Source organism: Marmota monax, unplaced genomic scaffold (assembly GCF_021218885.2).
Source record: "Marmota monax isolate L192 unplaced genomic scaffold, Marmota_monax_Labrador192_F-V1.1 WCK01_AAM20220418_F8-fsc00135, whole genome shotgun sequence".
Taxonomy (NCBI): Eukaryota; Metazoa; Chordata; class Mammalia; order Rodentia; family Sciuridae; genus Marmota; species Marmota monax.
Genome location: NW_026694339.1, coordinates 1,285,221 through 1,309,298, shown reverse-complemented (window position 1 = coordinate 1,309,298; position 24,078 = coordinate 1,285,221). Strand labels below are relative to the sequence as shown.

The 24,078-nt window shown below is 31.5% G+C and overlaps 1 protein-coding gene across 5 annotated transcripts in view; it reads right to left on the bottom strand.

Moving 5' to 3' along the window:
- The window catches only part of Immp1l (inner mitochondrial membrane peptidase subunit 1), an 83,092-nt gene that overhangs the window by 47,703 nt on the left and 11,311 nt on the right, over positions 1–24,078 (bottom strand). For 2 of the 5 annotated variants that reach the window (XM_058586496.1, XM_046467517.1), the window contains exon 2: positions 15,272–15,381. The exons of the other annotated variants lie outside the window; for them this stretch is intronic. The gene's annotated coding sequence lies outside the window, so the exon portion shown is untranslated. The remainder of the gene's footprint in view (positions 1–15,271; positions 15,382–24,078) is intronic. 5 annotated transcript variants of the gene reach the window in all.

The window sequence follows — 24,078 nt, the reverse complement described above, 5'->3', positions numbered from 1 at the left end:
AATAACCAACTAAAAAGATTGAGGAAAGGGAACACGAGAAACTGAAAAGAAATTAGAGACTTCTTCATCCTTAGAAGGTATTGGGCATAGGCATACAATTCTAAGATCTTGATTTAGATCCAATGACAGAAATAGACCTAAGAGTAATTTCAGACTAATAAAAGTCACAAAGAAAACATCCACCTGATTGTTCAAGTTAGAAATTCCTTTGGAAAGAGGAGGCATTTTGTTTCAGAAACCAGATAAAGTATAATATATCAAATGCTAATTAAAAACAGTTTATAGACATTAATTCATTCTAAAGAGTAAGCAACCAATGAGAAAAGGGATTAGTATCTTTACTTTTTGTTGTTCTGATAGAGCAATGGAGTTTAGCAATTAAAGAAGTGCTCACATAAAGGAAAAGTGAACAGAAACAAGGAGATGGGGAAGCAGAAAACAAATTAACAACACAATTTTGCTATATTTACTTTAATTTGGACAAGAAAAAATACATTCTGACATTTCTAAGACCTACATTCAAATTCAAGAATACTTACAATAACATATTTTCCCATAGAAATATGGATATAAAGTAACTGAAAGATATATGTCCATTTCAGATCTTAAATGGAAGTTATTGTGACAAGTACAGAACAACAAAGACTCATTAAGATAGGGATACAGTGTGGTGTACACTGCTCAGTAGCTAAATAATTCACTCTCACACAGCAGCCTCTCCATCAAAGTAATTCAAATTCCTGTCATTTCAAAATCACCTTAGAGGCTGCTCATGAATTGTTCAAATCTATAAATGTTAAATCTACTGTAAGACTTGTACAGGGGTTACTTTTTATTTTTCAGAACTACAAATTCAAAGTGCTCTGATCCCCATAATCTATGAAGATTTTATAAAACCTTTCCATTTCATTCCTAGAGGAAATAACTGCGATCACTTTGAGGTTTAAAGAAGTGAAGACTGCTTTAAATCTGACTGCAGCTTCCAAATAGCTTGATAAGTGCAAGTCAACCAAAATTCAAAATTCAGATTCTCAAGCTCCCATCACATAGCTAGTGAATGAGACTTTCTGGGAGCAACACCACAGAATTTATAGTTTTAACAGGCTGCCATGAAGGAATTCCAGTGAAGAGCTTTGTGTTGTCATTTGAGACCACAGAAACATACTCGACACTTTCAGAAATCTGATAAAACTTAGCCATTCACTGTTTTTAAAATGAATGTTAATATTGGGATAATTCTATAAATTGTCACAAATTAAACTTTAGAATCCTAATATTTCAATGTATTTCATTAATAATGTTATTTTCTTGGGTTCACTTATACATATGTTTGTGTGTGTGTGTGTGAGAGAGAGAGATCAAAACTTTTAATATAATCATAATCTTTCACAAATGTCATTCATCCACCAATAATTCCCCAACCGCTATATGATCCATCTTTTCAGAATACAGTAGTTTTATGAGCAATAGTCGAAGGGTATTAACTCAAATGAAAAAATAGCATTTACTGTCATCATAGGCTAACTGACACTGTTGCCAGTCTGCAGTTCATGTAGGCTCTTTAGAGAGAAATGAAGTCTATAAATCACCAAATGAGAAGAATTGATTTCATAACACATTGATCAAGAATTATCTAATATTCCTAACCAGTTCCATCTTACACCTCTTTTTAAACAATTTTTCATTCTCATATTTCCAAAACCAAATCAAAACAACAACAACAAAAAAAACCTTAACTCTTACTGACATCATTGAGTCTTGTACTCATGTTACAAATTAAATTAGTAATATAGCTTTTCAAGATGAGCCAAATTCCCTATGAGTTAAGGTACCAAATTTAAGTAACCTCTATCAAGATGAAAAGAATATATACCATTGAGAAAATCTCACACATTTATGTCTAATTTAATTAAGGGGTGAGTTTATTCAAAACATTCCAAAAGAAATAACAATGTCTCATCAAATAAGAAAGATGCCTAAAATGGAAGGAGAAAAAAAAAAACACTAACTTTCAAGACCTACTCAGTTAATTGCTGAATAAAAGAACAAACATAAGTAAATGTTTGCCATGTTTAATAAATGATGCCAAATTGTTTTGAATAGAAAATTATTTTAAATAAAAAATAGTTAAGTAGTAAATATACAACACTGACTACTATAGAAAGTTATCCTGAGATAATAAGCTTCCTAGCTAAATAATTTGAAATTACACATAAACCAAATATTTTAGACTTAAAATGCAAGTAATTATATTATGAGGATAAGAAAAAGTTGTCAGTCCATTTATTTCATAGTAAACTCTTTTAATCATGACTGCAGAATTTTAAATAATTTTTAATAGTTAAACTATAAATAGAAAGCTAAAGAAATCCTTCATAAATCAGCATAATTTAGTTCAGGAGAAATATTTTTAAGCTTTCCCATTCCTTCATTTAAAATGTAGTGAAAATGAAGAAACATATTTTGGAGTACAGCAGCTTGGAACCAATTAAACCAAACACATTAATAATAACAAGTTAGGAAAAGTCGATGAAAGAGCTCTATGTAAGTTTACTGTATTTTGCCTGCTGACTTTTCCAATAAAGACCTTATATGGAGAATAAAAGGTACTACATACAATCAGAGGCTACAGGTACATGAATACATCATGTGTAAAATGGATGTTTATATTTTATCTTTATAACTTCAAGAAAATATTTTAGTCATTTATATTTGGTTAAAAAATGTTAGGTTTAAAAACCTTTAGACTGAGGTTAAGGCTATTAAATATAAGGCTACTAAATCACAAAACAGGATAAGATAAAAATCAAGTTCTATGAATAAATATTTTTAAATTAAGTACTCTAGGATCATAACACTGACAACACTAATTATCTTTTCTACTCTTGGCAGTTATGTTGCATACTGTTTGGGTGACTGATGGGATAATTTGACTTCATTTTCTCTCGGTTTATTCTGGATCGTGTAAGAGAAGAATATTAAAATAATTAACACCTCTAAACAAAGTACTTGATAAACTTTTTGACTGAAATAAAATGCTAAAAATATTAACTAATGTATTGATTCTAGCACAAATTACTGAAGCCTAATGTTCTAAGGAAAATCTTGACTTAGAATCACTGATTTTTAAAAATAAGTCATTCAATATTAATATTAACTATTCTAGGACTTTTACAAATTAAATCATATCATTTCAAAAAAACTCCTTTTATCAGCACTGTGAGCCAATATTACCTTAATTACCAAATATATGTCCATATATTTTATGTTATGTTAGACTCACCAAAACCATTTCATTGGCAGTAATTGAAGCATTCAAAAATAGGTAAACTGTATAACACAAATTATTTCAATTCCATATATATACATACATTTTCATTATGACCCTAAATACAAAAGAATGTAACAGTGCTTAAATTAATATTTTATCTCAAATATGAATATTTACTAATAGTAAATAGTCTGTCACTCAACTAGGGAAGGTAGAAAAGCATCATTAATCAACCTTTCTATTTGAACAGCTTAATAAATTTTGAATCAGTTTATAGTTTGTCACATAATTTATAAATCACATAGCTTAAAATAAAGTCACATACTATGAATAATTAATACAAAGCATACATAGTCTTTCTTTGCCTTGATCACCCGATTTTTTGTTGTTGTTTATAAAACTAATCACAGTTAGCAGGGTAGAAATTGCTTTGAGCTTCATGAATGACATCCAAGAGATGGGAAAGGATTAGTTCTCAGTTGCTGCCAGTTATAGCGCCAGGTGGCTTTTTCTGCAGTGAAGGTGTTACCGATAATCCCATTACACTGGTACTAAATCTTGCAGACATCAAAATTATCACCAAGGCTCCTTTTCATCCCATCCTTTCCAAATGACTGGAAGTCGCTTCACCTGAAAGAAGTCAAATCCACATGCAGCTGCTGTTTTAGCAGGCAGCAAACTCCCTGAGAATGCCAGTCATGATTCAATTTTGCTGTGCTGGTGGCCCCCTATTCCCTGTCCAATAATACATCTGTTAAAAAATCCTACAGCTACAAATCAAGTTTAATCCTACCAGGGACCTCATGTTGGTCTTGTCTTCCAAAAAGGCAGCAGGTTCTGCTGTCTATCTCTGCTAGTGTCTGGGGAATACCCTTTAAATCCCAGCCCTACTTAGAAGAATAAGCTAAGGATCACAAAACATGACCTCAAAAACCCTGATATGACTATATTCTGACCCAGAGGCATTCATTCTAGGTGAAGATTAGAACTTTGCATAATAAGATTACACAGCAAGTGAATGATATCAAGGGACTATCCATATGCAGCCGCCTGGTTTTGTATAGACAGCCTGTGCTGTGCAATATGCAATGCAGACGAAAAAGAGCTTGGTCTTTCTAGCTGAAATAAAATAGATTCACATAAATTAGTTGGCCATTTCCAGATTCCTAAATCCCCTATTACATCTTTTATTGACAGCTCCTGTGAGGATAGCACAAATGTTATTCCTTTTTATTCTGCGCTTCTATAACAATCATGCTCTGTAATTGAAATGTACATAGATTATGTCTATAAATTAACATCTTGTTTGCTGTAATCTTGGATTACAATTGACTGTGTACATAATAAAATTAGGAAATCAATGGACGGATTTATCATCTCCAAGAAACTAGAGATATTGTTTAAAGAGTAGTTTAACATTTTGTGCCAACACTTTAAATGCAGAAGTCACAGGGAGTAGTCAATAAAAATTTAAGTGAGTCAAGAATACAACAGGCATGGACTAATATCTACATAAAAATCAGATTATGTAAAAATTAGGTTTGAGTCCTCAAAATTTAGAAAATGAGAAAAATTCAAAGGTCTTTTGAATATATGGTTTTCTCTAAAGCATATACTACAGCAGGAAGGTCAATTACACATGACAAGGTCTACATTTTTTTAATAAAGTAGGTACTCCTGCAATATTCAATACAAATCCTCTTAATCATTTTATAACTATACTTTAAAATATTTAAATCAGTCAATTATAATTCAAGATTTTAGAATTCTTAACTGTATGTTTTTAAAACATTAGTCAAGGAATCTCTCCTCTTATTTGTATATAGAACATTTTAAAGGTAAAAAACTGCTAGAGGTCTTTAGAAAACAATATTTATAATCACCTTTTATTCAAAGAAATGTACAGCTATACAGCTCTAAATAAAAGATAATTTATATAAAAGATAAATTCATATATATTCTAATAATGTGAAGGAATTCTTAGCTATATTTTTAAAATAATTATTAAGACTCACCATGGGATTGTTATAAAACTAAGCTCCTCAGGTTAGTTTATTTGAGAAGTTTGATTTGCCCTCAATTTATGAGGAACATTACATATCTATTACATCAGCTTCTATCTTCTCAATATCACAATATTGTTAAACACACCTGATAGGTACAAAGGAGTCAGGTGACATAATTCTGATTTCATGTATTAAACAGATCGATATAAATCAAAACAATATCGTTGGCAAAGCATTAAAAACTAATTATGTAATTTAAAATACAAGGCACATGAATATTCTTTGGTCACCTTAGGATATTACTAGAAAAATAATGAGGAATGTAAAAAAATACATTTTTGTTATGACATTTTGTTATAATTGTGTAATACACAGTCTAATAATGTAGCCATTAGCACCATGTGGCTGTGAGTACTTGGAATGTGACTAGTTCAAGTTGAGATGTACTGTAAGAATAAAATATGCAATGGACATTGAAGACAATGCACAAAAAAGAAGGAAAACACAATATTTCATTCATTTTTATACTGATTACATGTTAAAAAGATAATATAATATTTTGAATATATATGATTAATTGTAATATCTACGTAATTCACATTATATTTCAATTAAACAGTACTGTCATACATTTTCAATGTGTTCCTAAGCTAAATGAAATTTTGACTAATAAAAGTACTGAAGTAGAGGGTTATTATGGAAGAACAAACATTCCATAATAAACTTACTAAAGAAAGTATAAACTTAGTAAAGAAAGTATAAGAGTCTATCATTTTAGCCTGTATTTCATTCATATTTCTAACTTAAGGGTAGTGGTTGGGAGGAGATGAGATCTCCCAAATTGCTGACTATCACATACCAAAAACAATGATATATTATAGTTACAAAATGCTTCAATCCACCAAATATAGGTCATTTAAAAACAACAACAACAACAACTTTCCTCTTGAGTAACTTCATAAGAGGCCAGTGGGATCTGTTACCCCTAGCTGAGTGCAATATATAGCATTTTCAAAAAGATGTCTGGATTTAGAAAGGGCCATGACTGGTTTTTTCTGTGATGCTATGTAATTGTTTATATTCAAAAATTTTAAATATATGTAAGGTAAGTAACAACTATTCAGAGTTTTAGTATTTACTATATTTCAGAATGCTAAAAATAAAAAGATCAATTTTATAAATTACTAGTAAATTGCTATAAGTTTTTCCACCATATTCATCAAAGGAGTTTTAAAATATGTTAATTAAAAAGGTTTTATAGAAGTTAGGAAAACTAAAAATAGTTAAAATATGTAATGCCTAATTTAATCCAAGAGAGAGAATGACTTATTCAGAATGACCACAGACAAATGACACAGAATTAAAATATTAGGTCTGTCATATTAGACTATGACTTCAAATAAACAAAAGTACTTAAGGTATTAACTGATTTTAAAGTTTTTTCCATAATTATTTCTTTATAATATTTATCTAAAATTCTAGTATTATGGATAAAATTTAAGTATCAATCAATTAAATGCATAAAATTTGAGTCAATTCTTTATTACCTTAGTCATACATTTTTCCTAACCTTTTAAAATTATGTTTATTTCTTTTCTAGTTCATGTATCACACAGACATTAACACACACATGAACATATACAAAGCAAAACAAAATAATAACAATAACAAAAAACTTTCTAACCATCAATAGATGAGTGCAATGATATTCAGTCTAAGTTAATCTCCAGACATCCAAATTCATGAATAAAAATTCATCAGTTTTAAATACACTGAGCCTATTAAGCAAGAACAAAAGCATATGCACAAAAGAGCTTTTAATATATTTCAAAGCCCACAAGAGCCATGGTCTCATTAAAATTATAAATTACACAAACATGGAATGAAGATTCAAACTGCAGTGCAGCTAAGCAGATTACAGAAAACCCCGCGTTCCATATGATAACACACCATGGCCCTCCCAGATGGGGGCTTGGAACAAAAAGGCCATCACCACAGCTAGGGAAAACCTCCTTGTGATCTCTGGTTTCTGTTCAGCAGATGACAGCCAAATAATATGTTGATTATTCTGTTTGTGCTGCTAAGCTTGTAAGATGGAATAAAAGCGATATGATCTATTGTGAACCCAATGCTAATGTGTTGCTCCACTCATAAATAATATACTGAATTTATTTTGAAACTATCTTTTATCTGAATTTCAGTTTTTAAATGCATGAATTAAAATAAAAGCCAGGATAAACTAATAGTTAATTTGATGCTTTAAACTAAAAAATGTAGTTGACAAGTGAAAAATATCTAAATGCTTAGTGAACAGTCAAGAATAATCACCTTTCTTTAATTTCAGCACTGTGATCAGAAATAAAATACATTTTAAAATAAGCAATTATTCTCATTACAAAATACAGATATAAAATTAGGTAATACAATAATCATGAAGTTAATAATATATATATATATATATATATATATATATAATTGGCAAGATGAAAACTAAAACATTAAGGTATTAAAACACACCTATAACATAAATAATACGACATACTCAGAACATATTTCTGAACAATAAAAAGTCTATTTGAAAGCCTTATAAATGTTCGTAACTTATACACATGTGGATGATCATAAGAAATACTGCTTAAGATAATTTGGAAGCACGTAAAGTAATTTTTAAATATGATAGCCAGCATGTTATATTTAAATTAAATCATAACTTAATTTTTAACTCAATGAAAAAAATTATACTTAATATACTGAGCTTTAATAAAGTAAACTATATCCAAATGAGATAACTAGAATTGTAACTGTGAATGCTTCACAAAGTTTTATATTTCAAGAATAAACAATGGCAGAAACTAGGATTGTTAAAAATGTTGAAAGTCATAACATTTATTTTCCCACCCCAGAAATTTCTCCCTGAATTATCCAGCAGACTAGCCTTAAAGAAAAACAAACAAAGCAGTACAATAAAGATGCACATAAGGTAAACATGGATAAACACCATTTTCTTATGGGAATATTTTGTAAGAAGTACATAATTATGGTCATTAACCTAAGCCCACTCCTTTTTTCTATGTCTCCAGATATAGTGTCATCAGTCCAAAATAATAAGAATACAGTCTAAAATGATAAATATAAAAAGTAAAACAAAAATGCTACTATAAGAAAAACATCCTTGGAGTAGACAAATATTTCTCAAATGAAACAAGACTAGACTACATTAAAGTCATAAACTTTGGTTCATCAAAAGCACTATTAAAGGAGTGAAAAGGTAAACCTCTGAGTGAGAGAAATCATTGCAACACCAATATTTAATTAAAGATTTACATTCTGAACATATAAAGAACTTCTGCCAATCAAAGCAAAAGACAGCCCAACAGAAAAGTGGGCAAAAGAGATGAACAGGCACTTCACAAAGGAGAATAACCAAAGAGTTGCTATACATATAAAAAAGTGCTCAATGTCATTATCAGGGAGTACAAAATAAAACTATAATGATTTACTATTTTATATCCACCAGAATGTGAAAAATGAATTTGATATGGAAGAAACTGAGTACTAGTGAATATATGAAACAACTACATTTCAAACATACTATATAAAGTGGCACAACCATTTTAGAAAACTGGCTGCATTTATTAAAGCTGTGTATATACATACTTATGATCAAGAGATTTTACTCCCAGATATATCGCCAAAGAAATGTGGGTATATGTGTAATAGAATGTCAAGTAGCTTTACATGGAAACTACCCAAATGTCCACTAGTAGAACAGATAAATAATGGCTATGATATATTCACGTAATGGAATGCAGCGATGAAACTTAACAAACTATCTGAGATTCTGGAGGAATCTCAAGGCACAATATTAAACACAGAAAATTAGATACAAAAAACTATACTGTATAAATCTATATATAAAACAAAATCAAGAAAAACTAATCAGTGCTTTTAAAAATCCTGATGGCAGTTCTCCTTGTGGAGAGAGGGAAAATGGCAGGAAGAAATAACTAAGGTACCTTCTGGAGTGTTGATGATGTTCTTTTTCTGTATCTGGGTGCTGGTTATGTAGGTCTATTTGGTTTGTGAAAATTTTATTAAGCTATCCACTTATAATGTGCATTTTCTGTAAATATAGCTTTTGAAAAATAGAGGCAGGGCTACACGCAAATTGAAAGATAGTCAAAATCTATAAAACAAGAAATTTAGGAATAACTGACACCTATATAATCTAAATAAGAAAACTGGGGGTTCTTATAATAACTACTTGAATATTTATATTCTAATAGATCTCTTTGATTTGTAGAAGTTCCTTATATGTTCAGAATATGAATCTCCAATTAAGATTCATTGCTGAGATAAGTTCCGGACTCTTATAAAGGGAGCAACAATAGTCATTCATACTTTTATGTTCTCTGTTCCCCTCCCCTCAATATTTTCAGAGATATCTGGTCTTTGTGTCAGGAGTAACTGCTGCTGCTATTACAACAACTTTTTTAATAGGACCAAAAACTTACCCTTAAAGTAGCACAGAAAATAAGGCAATACAAGGAATATATGTCTGCCATTTTCTCCCTTGCGCTCAAATTTCTTAAGCTTTGTTTTGTTCATCATGAAAGATTCTTTGAAAACTTTTATTTTGCTTTTCTAATGAAGAAAAATATAATTTGTGCTTTTATATCATATAAATTAAATGAAACTTCATGATAATTTGATAATGAACTATACTTCATAGCATTCACTTCCATATGATCCCTTATTTCTATACTGAAATCAATACAGGACTTATAGATTTTTTTCCTCAACCTGAAAAGATGCTTTGATAAATAAACTAAGATAGTTCATTCAAAGATTATAGAGTTTATTTGTTTATTAGCAAATATTTATTCCCTGCTTACTATCTAACAGGATCTGGGGGAAAAAAGGGAATTAAATTGGCAAATGGCTAATTTTACAGTTTTTTTATAGCAGGCTTGGGGCTGGGGTTGTGACTCAGTGGTAGAGCGCTCACCTAGCATGTTACCTTAAGGCCCTAGGTTCGATCCTCAGCACCACATAAAAATAAATAAATTAACTGAAGATATTGTATCCAACTACAACTAAAAAATAAATATTTTTTTTAAATATAGCTGGTTTATCCTTTCTTCTACTTTCATTGGTTTATAAATAAAACTTGTTAATTAGTAACACCATATTCCAAAATTAAAACTCATCTAAAAGATGTGCAGTAGAAGCTCCATCTATCCCATTTTCCTCTCTGTCCTTACACAGGTTTTAGATATTGTGTACTTTTTCAGATTTTTCTTTATGCAAATATACCAAATACAAACATATATTTTAATCTCCTTCCTGATTTACATAAAAAAATACTTTACTCTTTTTGAACTCTGCTTTTTCCAAATAACAATATATTAGGGAAGCTTTCCAAATCTTCATATAGAAAACATCCCCACTTTGTGTTGATTTGTAGAGTATTTCACTGTATAGATACAACATAGTTCATTTAACTAGTATCCTACTGATAGACATTAGGGGTGTTTCCAATCTTTTGCGACTTCAAACAATGTTACAATGAAAACTCCTAAACAGATGCCATTTTGTAAATATACAAGTATACAGGTAATTCTCAAAACTCGTGAAAAAGGTAAATGTGTTTTTTTTTTTCCTAGAAATTGCCAATTTGCTTTCCATGGGAGTTGTGTCATTTTGTATTTCCACTAACTATGCATCTCAGATGTAGCATGGAAAAAGCTATTTCCTCTCGATGAGCCTCTAAAACACATTTAGGCAGCTTTCAAGGACTAACTGAAGCTCTTTATTCATTTTTTTCTCAAACATATCTGTAAAATTTGTTGGCTTAGTAAATTTAAAAGCAAATAAATTTTCAAATTTAAAAAACTTTCATCAGCACAGTAAATCAATGTTGATGCTTAATGTGCTAGGATAGCAACTGTCTACTTTTCTAACCAATATCTCTTGTGCTCTAAAAATAAATATATTCCCTACTACAGTTTTTTTAAAATTCATATTCAATTGTTTACAATTGTGAATGCAATCAAATGCATATCACTTTCAAAAATATTTTTCTGAAATATTTGTGTTTTCATCAAATCAAATCTTTGTTACTTCTATAGTTTTCTTTAAAAGTTGTAATTTCAAGGGCTAGTTAATCTTATGATTGCCATTTTCATTAATCAGTGTCACCTAAAACATTATTTTTATTTCAGTTTTCATCCTAACAAAGTAACAAGAAAACAAACATATCTACTGATACTCCTCCTATTTGAAGGAATCCTTAAGTAAATAGTTTCAATATAACTGTTTTTATCAGAAAACATGTAAATGAAAATCTTTACTCCTTCAATAAGGATACAACAATACATAAGCAATGTATTTTGCATTTCAGTCATTCAGAAATCAATTGTGAGGTTATCTGAATACCCTGAAACAAAGTGGATGACCCTAAAGAAAATTTTTTAAAAGTTGCCACACATTCTACTCATTCAGTTAGTAGATGGGACAAAAACCATACTTAAAGTTTCACCTAAGTAATGTATAATGTTAGGCAAATGTTTTGTCTTTAAATATAAATCAACACAATGCACTAACAACAAATGGCAAGAATTACCTAACAAAGGTAAGATAAAACAAACAAAAAACCCATTACAAATAGCACCCCAGATAAAAAGCTTATCCATACAGGACAATTTTGTAGGCATCTGATAGGACATAATGGTTTCTGAGGAAATCATTTTAATTCTGTAAAATGCTTGATGTTCATAATGACAATATTGAGCCATTTTTTAAAAACCTGAAATTTATTTCAGTTTTAGAAAACAGATATAAATTGTATATTTTAGAAAAATATTCATATAAAACAAATTGAGCACACATAAGGGTAAAATTCAATTACCCAGAAAAATAACAGGTGAGGAATATGCCAATTAAATTTCCCCAATGAATGAGGAAATAAAGTAAAATTTCTTATTTAAAATTAGCATATACTATGGCTTGCTTTTGGAAGATGAACCATAATGGGTTCATTATCATTTTAGAGGTTATTCAGCATACAACTGCCTGTGCCAAGCCAGATCTTGGTTAATAGCCAAAAGAATATTTGATTATTTTTAAAAGCTAGATGGGCAAATTTCCAATTAAATAACTAGGAAATTCAAGAAAAAGTCCTGATTTTACTTTATTTACTTTAAGTTGTAACTCCCACTAGACAGGTTGATTTGGTTTCTAGCCCCAGTTTGCTAAATGTCCTATTCAAGTGACTCCATCTCTTCTAGCCCTCCTTAGTTAAGGAATTATAGAAAATATGATATTTTAGAAAACAGAATGAGTGTGCTAATAAAGTGAAACACACAGTTACTTCATTAGGTCATATATATAAATCTATACTACTTCTATATCTACCTATATACATTTTATATTAAATTATATATATATATATATAAATCCATACTACTTCTATATCTACCTATATACATTTTATATTAAATTATCTCAAACTTTGTCTCTTCACCATATATCTAAGGACTACAATAAAAAAGTTAATAACTACTGCAGAATCCTTTCCAACATTTAACATTTGGTACTGTCAAAATAAAACAAGTTTCTCATGTAGTCATTTAAATTCACTTAAAATATCACTGTAATCAATTTCCCTGATATTATTTTCCAATCTAAAAATAAATTACTTGTTATCTGACAAATTTTTAAAAAATTGATATGTAACCAGGGTATTTTTTAAAGAATGTTTACAGCATACCATTTATAAAATCCAAACAGTAGACACAACTCAATTATCTACCAATAGAATGACTAAATAAAGTTAGGCATATTTACTGAAAGAAATAATATATAATAATGAAAATGAATGAAATAAAGCTACATGGATGACTCTTCAAAATAAAATGTTGAGCAAAAGAAGAAAAAACCTAAAATTTCACAATAATCAGCTAGAGGCAAAATGTAAACATGTTGTTTGGGAATACATAGGAAAGTGTTAAAATTACATAAAAATTATGAAAATGATTACCACAAAATGCAAAGTTGAGTTACTTCTACAGAAAGGGAAGACTTTATATATATCAAATGTTTCTGGGATATAAAGGATCATTAGTATGATCATTGGTTATTAAGATCTTGATCATTTCTAAAAGCTAGTTGGGCAAACTTCCAATTAAATGACTAGGAAATTCAGAAAAAAGTCCTGATTCTACTATATTTCTAAAAATTTTTATTGCAATATTTAAAGTTTAATTACAACTTTAAGTTGTAACTCCCATTAGACAGGATGATCTGGTTTCTAACCCCAGTTTGCTAAATGTCCTGTTCAAGTGACTCTATCTCTGTGGCTATGTGGATGGTTAACAAAGATAATTATTCTTCATATTATGTATATATATTTCTATACCATCTTGTATTTTATAATAGAAAGTTTGGAATGATATACTTTCTGAAAAACAATAATATGTTCCTTCAGGTAGGAAGATTCCTCTTTTTGCTAACAATTTTACTTTCTTGGCCTATATTTCTAATTTTATTGCAATATTTAAATAAGAAAGAACTGAGTTACTGTGCCTGATTTTCCACAATCTTAATTAAGAACAATTTCACAGGCTTTTGCAATGGCAAAAAAAAAAGAAAAAAGAAAAAAAAAATAAAAGAAAGAAAGAAGAAAAAAATGGCTTTAAAGAGTGTAAGAACAGGGATCTGGGCATGGTGGCCCATGCTTGTAATCCCAGTGTCTTAGGAGACTGATGCAGGAGGATTGCAAGTTCGAGGCCTGCCTCAGCAACCTAGTCAGGAACTAAGCAACTTAGCCAGACCCTGTTTCAAAATAAAAAATAAAAATAAAAAAGCATTAATAAGCTGGGTTCAGTTCACAGTACTACCAAACCCCCCCAAAACCAAAAGTATAAGAACATTATCCTTCTTTTTTTAACACTTTTTAGTTGTAGAAGAACACACAGTATCTTTATTTATTTTTATATGGTGCTGAGGATCAAACCCAGTGCCTCACACATGCACTTTTACCACTGAGCTACAGCTCCAGCCCCAAAACAGTTATCCTTCTTGATATTTAATTATTTGCTCATTGTTGCTTCTGTCATTTTTCTCATTTTAAACATTTGAAAAGTTCTAAATTATATCCAGGTAATAATTTTACATAGGTTTCACTCTAAAAAAATATTGAATAATTAGCTTGAAAGTAAGAAGAATTGCTCTTTTAACTCTCATGCTTAAAATCAATATTGGGAGCACTTGCATATGTATACACAATGGAAGAGTCCATAATCAGTCAGTCACAGACATCAGATTTGAAGTCCAACCCATGTTCCACATGGATCATTGTGTGTACTAGAAAACATTATAGCTGGATTATGGGGTAGATACATAAAACAAGTTAAAGTTCACTGTACAAATTGCAAGATAGGTTGATTCATTCAAAATTGAAACAATATGTTCTAATGTACATTACACAGAAGCAATTTTAAATATTTTCTTTAGAAAAACAAAAGCACAAGAAGTTGAAATTATTAAAATAGATATCATCAACTGACTTGCATAACAAAAAAGTACGTGCAGTTTCGAAAATCCTATTAATGCCCACCACCTACAAGAATTTTTCAATTATGTTTGCTATAACTTAGATGACACTAAAATGAAAGCAGACAATGAAATTTGGAAACAAGACTATCAACACCATCATCAGGCTCTAGATAGATTATCAATATGATGGTAGTGGTATGGCACTATTATTATAAGAGAGTTGTTTTCATTGTATACTGTTGTGTTTTTTGTGTGTGTGAATATAGCAAAGAGTTCCTTCATGGGTCCTGTTATAACCAGTTCTTTGCTCATCTATTAAGTGCCAACTTTAAAAAATTACCTTGTGTCCAGTAGGGAGCAGCATTACAACAGCCATAAAACTTAACTGGAACATAAAACAGACAGAAGAAAAAGGAGGGGGAAAAACCCCACTTACCATACGTCTGTTCTACAATACATTCAATTTTAGGGTAGTTGTAGGGCTTCCAGGAAGAAATCTAAAGAATATCTCAAAGCATATGTGGGTGATACATGGTTTCAAGATTCCTAAAGCAGGAAATTAAAATTTTATTAAGTAAAAGTTCTCTGACCCAGATAGAGCTGAATTAATATGTTATTCAATTAAAGGTTTCTCAGTTAACTGTTTACAGTGCATCTTAGTGGGTCAATGGGATTTTGGGCTTGGATATTCAATGACACTTCAATTAAAAAAATATATTAAAGTCCATTATCCACCAGAGAGTTTGAGTATAAGAAGAAAATAATTGGGTAACAACAAATTATAAGATATCAATCCACATAGAAAGAACTGTGGTCAAAGAATTAAAGAAGATGACAAGGTAACCATAGACACCTCTGATATATCAATCTCTTCTAGACTTTGACAATTTACAAGCAAACAATCAAGAGGATATAAACATTTACTTCTACAGGTCAGTATGATATGAGATTAATTTTGAGAACGAACAGGTAATAGAGAAGTAGTTTATAATACTAATATGTAAGACTGATTAGTCAGATCCTTACTGAATATGAAGACTACACATGACATTGCAGAAAAATCTGATCACCAGTCATAATCAGACAAAGGCAAACATTATATTACGTTTGACACTGACTCAAATGTCAAAACCTACCTCACATTCAACTATATTACATCAGCGCTTATAAGAAAATGCTTTATCTCCACTTCTATTTAAATTGTTAAATAGTTTGTTTTATATTTTTTTCAGTGTCCACACCAAAACCAAATTTCTGCTTTCAAAAGAAGGTAACATAATAATATTTACTTTTAAGTATATATGACTGCATATGCCTTACATAATATATATGATGCATGAAAATATTCTTAATAATAAAATATTTATTTAAAGCTGAAATAATGTTAAATGTTTCTTACTATTTTCTTCTAGCAAAATAACATGAGCAGCTTGACTTTAGTGAATAATACCAAGAATATGTTGACTCCAGTAATTATCATTAATTTGACTGAAGTTGAAATAAATTCTAATATTTTAATTGTACTATACCTCATTTTCTGCTTTCCTTAGAGGTTTCCTTTTATCCTCTCTTTGGCCTTTCTTTTGTGCCCTTCACTTTTCTGATATTCCTCATTTCTGTTGATTTATCCTCTCTCTCTTTGATAATGGATTTCATATACACACACACACTATATATATATATATATATATATATATATATATTTTTTTTTTTTTTTTTTTCCTTTTTGAGGCAATGGGAATTGAACCCAGGGGCACTCTACCACTGAGCTCCATTATATCCACAGCATTTTTTTTTTTTTTTTTTTTGAGACAGGGTCTTGCTAAATTGCCAAGGGCAGACTCACACTTGGAATCTTACTGTCTCAATCTCTTGCATAGCTGGGATTACAGACATATGCCATTTCCACTCTAGTAGTGGATTACTAGATCAACTCCAAAATTTGTTTTAGTCTTACTCTTCCCCTTATGAAGCGACCACATTTTCCCCTCTTATATTAGGACCTTTAAAAATGAGTTGTCCTTGTAACAGCAGTTTGCTTAAATATATGCTTTCTTCTATTACAAACATTATGCATGATTTTAACAATCTCACCTAACTGGAAGATTCAAGTAAATACACTTCAATTATATTTTTGCAATTCATTATTTAAATATTGAAAAACTCACTAAACATTTGATTCCAATTTGAATCACCAAAAAATCTCAAGGAAATCTAATTTCACTCACTCATTCCAATCAACTGGAGACCACCACTGTCCTAAAAAAATAGTAATTTAGGATCTTACTACATTGATGTGAATAAATACTGAGGAACAAACTTAACTTTAAGTCAACAGAAATTTAATGCTGTTTAATCATATGTGTCAATACACATATGCACATATACAATATTCCTAATACCCCTTATTTCAAAATATATTATGAAGTCTGACAAGTGATTTCCTATTTAGCACTCTCTAATATGAATATTAACATTAAGGATATTAGTTATCCTGTGAAATAACTTCATAAAAATAATTATTCACAAGTTTTGAATAAAATACAACATATTTAATTATAAATGTATAATATAATTACTTAAAACGAGATTGTAGTAGGTTAAGTGGTGCCATCCTCCCATACACAATTAATGTCCTCCTGAAACCTTAGATCATTGACCTTATACTGAAATAGTCTTTGCAGGTATAATTAAGGTTAAGGATCAAAATGAGATCATACTAGATTAGAGAGGGCCTAAATCTAATGAGAATGTCCTCATAGAAGACAGAGGAGAACACACAGGGATACAGAGAAGAGGATAAGTGAAAATAGAGGCAAAGATTAGAATTATACTGCCAGAATCAGGAATATCAGGAGTCATCAGAAACTGAAAGGCAAGGAAGGACTCTTCCCTCAAGGCTTCAGAATGAACATGGACTTACTGACATCTTGATTTCAGATATTTGACCTCCAAAATTGTAAAAAAAAATAATTTCTGTTGTGGTAATTTTTTATGGCGATCTTAGGAAATTAGTGCAGATTTTGGTAACAGGTAGTGAGGTGTTACTCTAATAGACACCTAAAACAGAACAGCCTAGATTGCCTAGAAGAGACTGTTGGTAGAAATAGAGTTATTAAGGCAATTCTGAGAAGGGCTTGTAAAGATGTAAAGAGGAAGACAGCAAAGCTGTCTCCTTAGAAATACATATTGTTAGTTGCAGAGCAGGCTAAATAAATGTTGGGTGCAGGGTGGGCGAACACTGGACCCTCACCCGTCTGGTTCCTTATCACTTGTTTGCCTCAAGTCTGAACACTCAACTCCAATCAAGGCTGAACACTGGACCCCCACCTGTCTGGTGCAAAGGAAACCCACATCTGACCCTGCCGCATCTGCCTGAAGGCAGAAGATGACACCCTTAGCAACTACAGTACGATCCAATCACTGTATGCCAACAAGGTAGCTTGCAGACCCAAAAACCCCATTAAATTTTGGCTATAAAAACTCTCTCCTGCCGGGCCCCCCTCTATTGTGCTCTCTTTCTTCTCTGCTTTCACTCTCTCTTACTCTCTCTCTCTTCTCTTTCCTCTCTTCTTCTCTTTCTCTCTCTTGCAGTTTGCTCTCCCAGCCCCTCTTGTGCTTTCCTCTCTCTCTTTTCTCCTCCTTCCATGTTAATCAGACACTGCCATAATAAAGATCTCTTGGTCGCTCCAAGTGTCGTAATCACTTTCCCTTCACATATGTTTTCAAGAACTAAATATCAACTAAAGCATACTATGAAGAAGTGGTCAAGTATTGCAGAAAAAATATTTTCTGAAGAGATGAGGTGTGATACTAATGGCTTCAGTCAACCATCTCAGCAGAAGCCAAAAATAGAAATGAGGTTATCCAAGAAGGAGATGTGAAGAACCCTGTGGTCGTATGGCATGTACCCCCTGACATTCACGGAAGACACATAAGACTTTTGACAATGTTATATTAGTAGAAACACTGCCATCTTGGCAGGAAAAAAAAAAAAGAAAAAAACTGGATGAAATGAAAAGCTGTAGGACTCCCAAAGTTCTTTAAGCAGAAAATGGACTAATAGAGTTACTTTTCTACAAACATGTACTACTCTTCAAGAAGAAAAGGGGGAAAAATAACTTGTAGAATCATGGATGGAGAGGTAAGAGAGCAGAATGGTCTGAGGGGCCTGCAGGGTGAGAACATCGGAAGAGCCCAAGGACTGGATCATGAAGCCTCAGAGAATTATTCCCAGACCTTAAAACCAAATGACATTTGTAGGGCTGGATTTGGGATCAGTAAACCCTTTACTCCTTTCATTTTATTTTTTTTTTCCTAATGGAATGGGAATATCTATTGTGTACATTTTCTTCACTTCATTTTGGGAGCAGATAATTTACTTTTTAGTTTCACAGATCCACATACAGAAAGAAATCTTGTCCTAAAATAGACTACATTCATAGTCTCAATCATGCCTAATTTAGACAGTTTAGATGATGAGATTTAGTACTTTTCAAGTTGATGATATTTAGATGAAATTTTGGATTTAGAGTTGATACTGAAATGTGTTTTGGAGGGATGCTGTAATGAAATGAATGTACACATCCAAATCAACATGTATATGAATTTTAAGAATGCGAAGAGTGAAGTATAGTGGGTTGGGTTCCCCCAATATTTGTGTCTATCTGTAACCTTGGAATATAATGTTACTTGGAAATAAAATCTTTGAAAATGTATTAAGATAAGGAACAAGATGAAACTATACTGAGATAGCTCTGTCCTCTATCTAATGAGAATTTCCTTACAAGAGATACAAAAGGACACAAAGAAGAAGTCAATATGAGTATACAAATACACAGAGATTGGAGAAAGGTATCTATGACCCAAAGAACACCCTGGAGTTAGTGGGGGGAGGCATGGGATAGTCTCTTTCTCACTGTCCCCAGAAAAAAAAAAAATTCTGCTGACACCTTGATTTGAGACTTCTGATTTTCACAATTGTGAACTTTTTAAAGTTACCATATTTGTGATAATTTATTATGACAGCAGTACTAGGAAAATAGTACACATACCTCACCATCGGAATTAAATGAAAGTATACCTATAACACAGGGAAATAAAATACAATTGTTTGCCTATAGTGAGTTCATTAAAAATTTATGCATACTTCCCAACAATGTAAAGTTCTATACACCCTTTTGCTTTTACCAGACTTTGTATGTGAATTCTGCCAAGTGGAGAGGGAAGGACAATACCAATACTTCTCAAAATCTTTAAAAAATTAAAGAGGAGGGAACACATTGACACATCCTAAAGCATTCCCAAAGGTATTTATTACTAATACCAAAGCTAATTAGACAAAGAGAATAGAAAACTACAAGCCAATATTCCTTGTGAATATTGATACAAAAGTCCTCAACAAACTACGAGCAAACCAAATTTGGCAACATATTAAAAGGTTTATACACCATAATCAAGTATGACTGATTCTCACAATACAAATTCTCACAATACAAATTTTGTTTTGACATACAAAAATCAATCAGTATAATATACCACATCAACAGGAAAAAAAACAGAAAATCATATCAATAGGCGCGCGCACACACACACACAAATCTGACAAAATTCAATGCCCTTTCATGAAAACAAATTCAACAAAGAATAGAATGAAACTTCCTCCAACATAAGCAATAGATGAAAAAAACCACAGCTAGCGTCATGCTTAATAGGGAAAAACTAAAAAATTTTCCCATTGGATCAAGAACAAGGCAAAGACACCAGTATTTGTCAGTCCTAGTCAACACAGTCATTAAAATTAGGCAAAAAAAGAAAATGAAAGGCATCCAAATTGGAAAGGAAGAGGTAAAATTATCTCTGCAAATAACATCATCTTATATGCAGAAAATCCTTAACAAGCATTAAAAAAAATCTGGTAGAACTAATAAATCCAAAAATTTGCAGGACAAAATTCAACACATAAAATCAGGTGTTTTTCTATACATGTGACAATTAATAATCCAAGAATGAAACTAAAAAAACAAATCCTTTATAATAGCATCAAAAAAGAACCAAATACTAAGGAATGAACTTAACAAGGGGGTAAAAGACTAGTACACTGAAAACTACAAAATACTGCTGAAAGAAATTTAAAATGACATCAATAAATGGAAAGAAATCCCACATTCATGAACTGGAAGACTAGGATTCTTAAGGTGACAATAGTACCCAAAGTAATGGACAAATTCAATATAACTGCCATCCAATACCAAAGGTATTTTTGTAAAAAATAGAAATGCATCCTAAAATTCGTAAGTAATGTCAAAAGACCCTGAATAGTCAAAACAATCCTTAAAAAGAAGAATCTGGACAACTCACACCCCTTGATTTAAATTTTAATACAAAATTCTATTAATCATGGAAGTTATGATGACAGATCTACAGACCAATGGAATAAAGACTTCAGAAATAAGCTTTAAGATAAATGGTGAAAGGATTTTCAACAAGGTTGCCAAAATAATTTTTTTGTTGAAAAGGACAGTCTTTTCAAAAAATGGTGTTGAGAAAACTAGATATCAACATGCAAAAGAATGAAGTTGAACCTTTACCTTATAATATATATATATATAAATTTACTCAAAATGGATCAGAAACCTAATCCTAAGAGTGAAAACTATAAGACTCTTCGGGGAAAAACACAGGGCAAAGTTTCAATGACATTGGATTTGGCAGTGATTTCCTTGATCTGAAAAACAAAAGAAAAAATAAATTGGACTTCATTAAAATTAAAAATCTTTTGATAATCAATGAATACCATTATCAAGACAGTAAAAATGCAGCCCATAAAATGGAAGCAGATATTTACATATCATTAATCTGATAAGGGATTAATGAACAGAATACATAAAGAATCCCTACAACTCAACAACAAAACCAATTAAAAAGTAAATAAAGGACAAGAAAAGACATTTCTCTAAGGATGACATACATATGGTCAATAAGCATATGAAAAGATATTCAACATCCTTACTCATTAGGGAAATGCAAATTAAAATCACAATGAGATATCACTTGACCATCATTACAAAGCTATTATCAAAAAATAGAAAATAAATACTGATGAGGACATGGAGAAAATGGAACTTGAATGCTATCTTGTTAGGAATGCAAAATGGTGCAATCTCTAAGGGAAACAGTTTGGTAGTACCTTAAAAAGGTAATCATAGAAGTGAAAACAAGGAGAAAAAAAAAAAAAGGTAATCATAGAATTGTTGTATGATCCAGCAAGAGATAGAAGATAGAATAGATGTTATCAGAGGTTGGGGTAAATGGGGAATAAGCAGTTTTTACTCATTAAGTATACTGTTTCTGACTGGGATGATGAAAATCTGGGAATAATGGCAATGATTATGTAACACTATAAATACACTTCATGCCACTGAACTGTACACTTAAAATTATTAAAAGGGGGGGGTTTATGAGTATTTTTTCACAAAAGAAAATTTTTCCTTAAGGGACTCAAGACCTTGAGCAAACTCAAAGAGCTGACACAAATTCTTCAATTAGAGAATCGAAACTATTGGTAAGCTCTAAAGTAAACATATTCCAACACTAGTTGAGGGAAAACATTCATCATATATGACAGCAATTCATTAATTTTCAGGTGAGTTTATTTAGGAAATGTAAAGAAAAAGGAAATATGCTTTGTTTTCCTTTAAAAAAAAATTTTGCCTTAGAATACAAAATTAACCATAACATTATTTTCAAGGACTGGGTTATAGCTCAGTTGTACTGCACTTACCTAATGTATGTGAAGTCCTAGGTTAGATCAGAAGCAATGCAAAAATAAATAAATAAATAGATAGATAGATAGATAGATAAATAAGCAATTTTAAAATCTCGCTTTTTGGTGGTGATGGTGGGGTACCGGGAGTTGAACTCATGGGCACTTGGCCACTGAGACACATCCCCAACCCTATTTTGTATTTTATTTAGAGACAGGGTCTCACTGAGTTGCTTAGTGCCCCGCTTTTGCTGAGGCTGGCTTTGAACTTGCAATCCTCCTGCCTCAGCTTCCCAAACCAGTGGGATTACAGGCGTGCTTCACCACACCAGGCCAAATCTCACATTTTTGAAGAATGGAAAAATTATAAAATAAAATGGCCTTTAAAAGTGTTTTAAACCTTTCATTTAAGGGAATAAAAAATATAAAAAGTAAAATCATAAAATCAAAATTCTAAAGAGTTTTTTATTATCAATATAAATTTTAGTGCTGAACCACCCTAATAGAAAGTTCTTCAGTCTGAGTTGAAATTGAAATTTCTCTGCTCTAGAAATGGAGTCAGGGGAGAGAGAAGGATAGGGAAAGAAGAAATACTAGGGAATTGTAGGGCATGTGACATCAGAGAAACAGAAACCTATTATGGAGAAAAGGAAACCTAACTTGCAGACTGATGCTCTCTTCCCAGTCTTGGGGCCGCACATGGCTAAGATGGCACCTTGCAATCAGCCAGAAGGCGATACCGTGGGCTGTGAGGAAAAATCCGACCACCTCTAGGATAGGCTCAGAACCCTTCCGCGCTCCTGTCTCCCCTTACTGCCTGTAGTATGGGTGTACACGTGAACTCCCCTCACCCTGCTGACCTTTATCCTGATTGGCTCCTGTGCCTTATATTAGCTGTGTGTGCTTCCTCAATAAAGGAGCAGCCTTGACTGGTCTCCCTTAGGTGGTGAGGGAGAGCTGGGTGCTGCGGTCAGTCGGCTCTCTCTTCTTTCTTGGCTCCTCCTGGCCGGGTTGTATTCTCCCTATCTCTCCTGCAGGTCGGGAGGGAACCGAGGACTAAAAACCCCGACAGGGAATGATATTGTTCAAATTATATTATTATATTGTGTGCATGGAAGAATATATAACAAATCCCATCATTATGTACAACTATAATGCACTAATGAAAAATACAGAAAAAAAACAAAACTATAAAGAAAAAAATCATTTGCCGTAGAGAAACAAAGAGGTCTAATTTCTCTTTCACAAGATTAAAAAAGGTCAGCATTATTCACTTTTGGGCTAAAGATGTCCCACTTACTACCCCAGTTGCTTTCACCTCATATTTTCTCATATTAATCATTCTGAATATATACCTGATGTAGCAAGGCAAATACATGTAATGCTAACAGTCATAAATTAGCTAAACAAAGATTTACTTTGAGAAGGGAATTAAGGCTGAGTTTGAGCTCAGAGGGAATAGTGGAGAAGAAATGGAT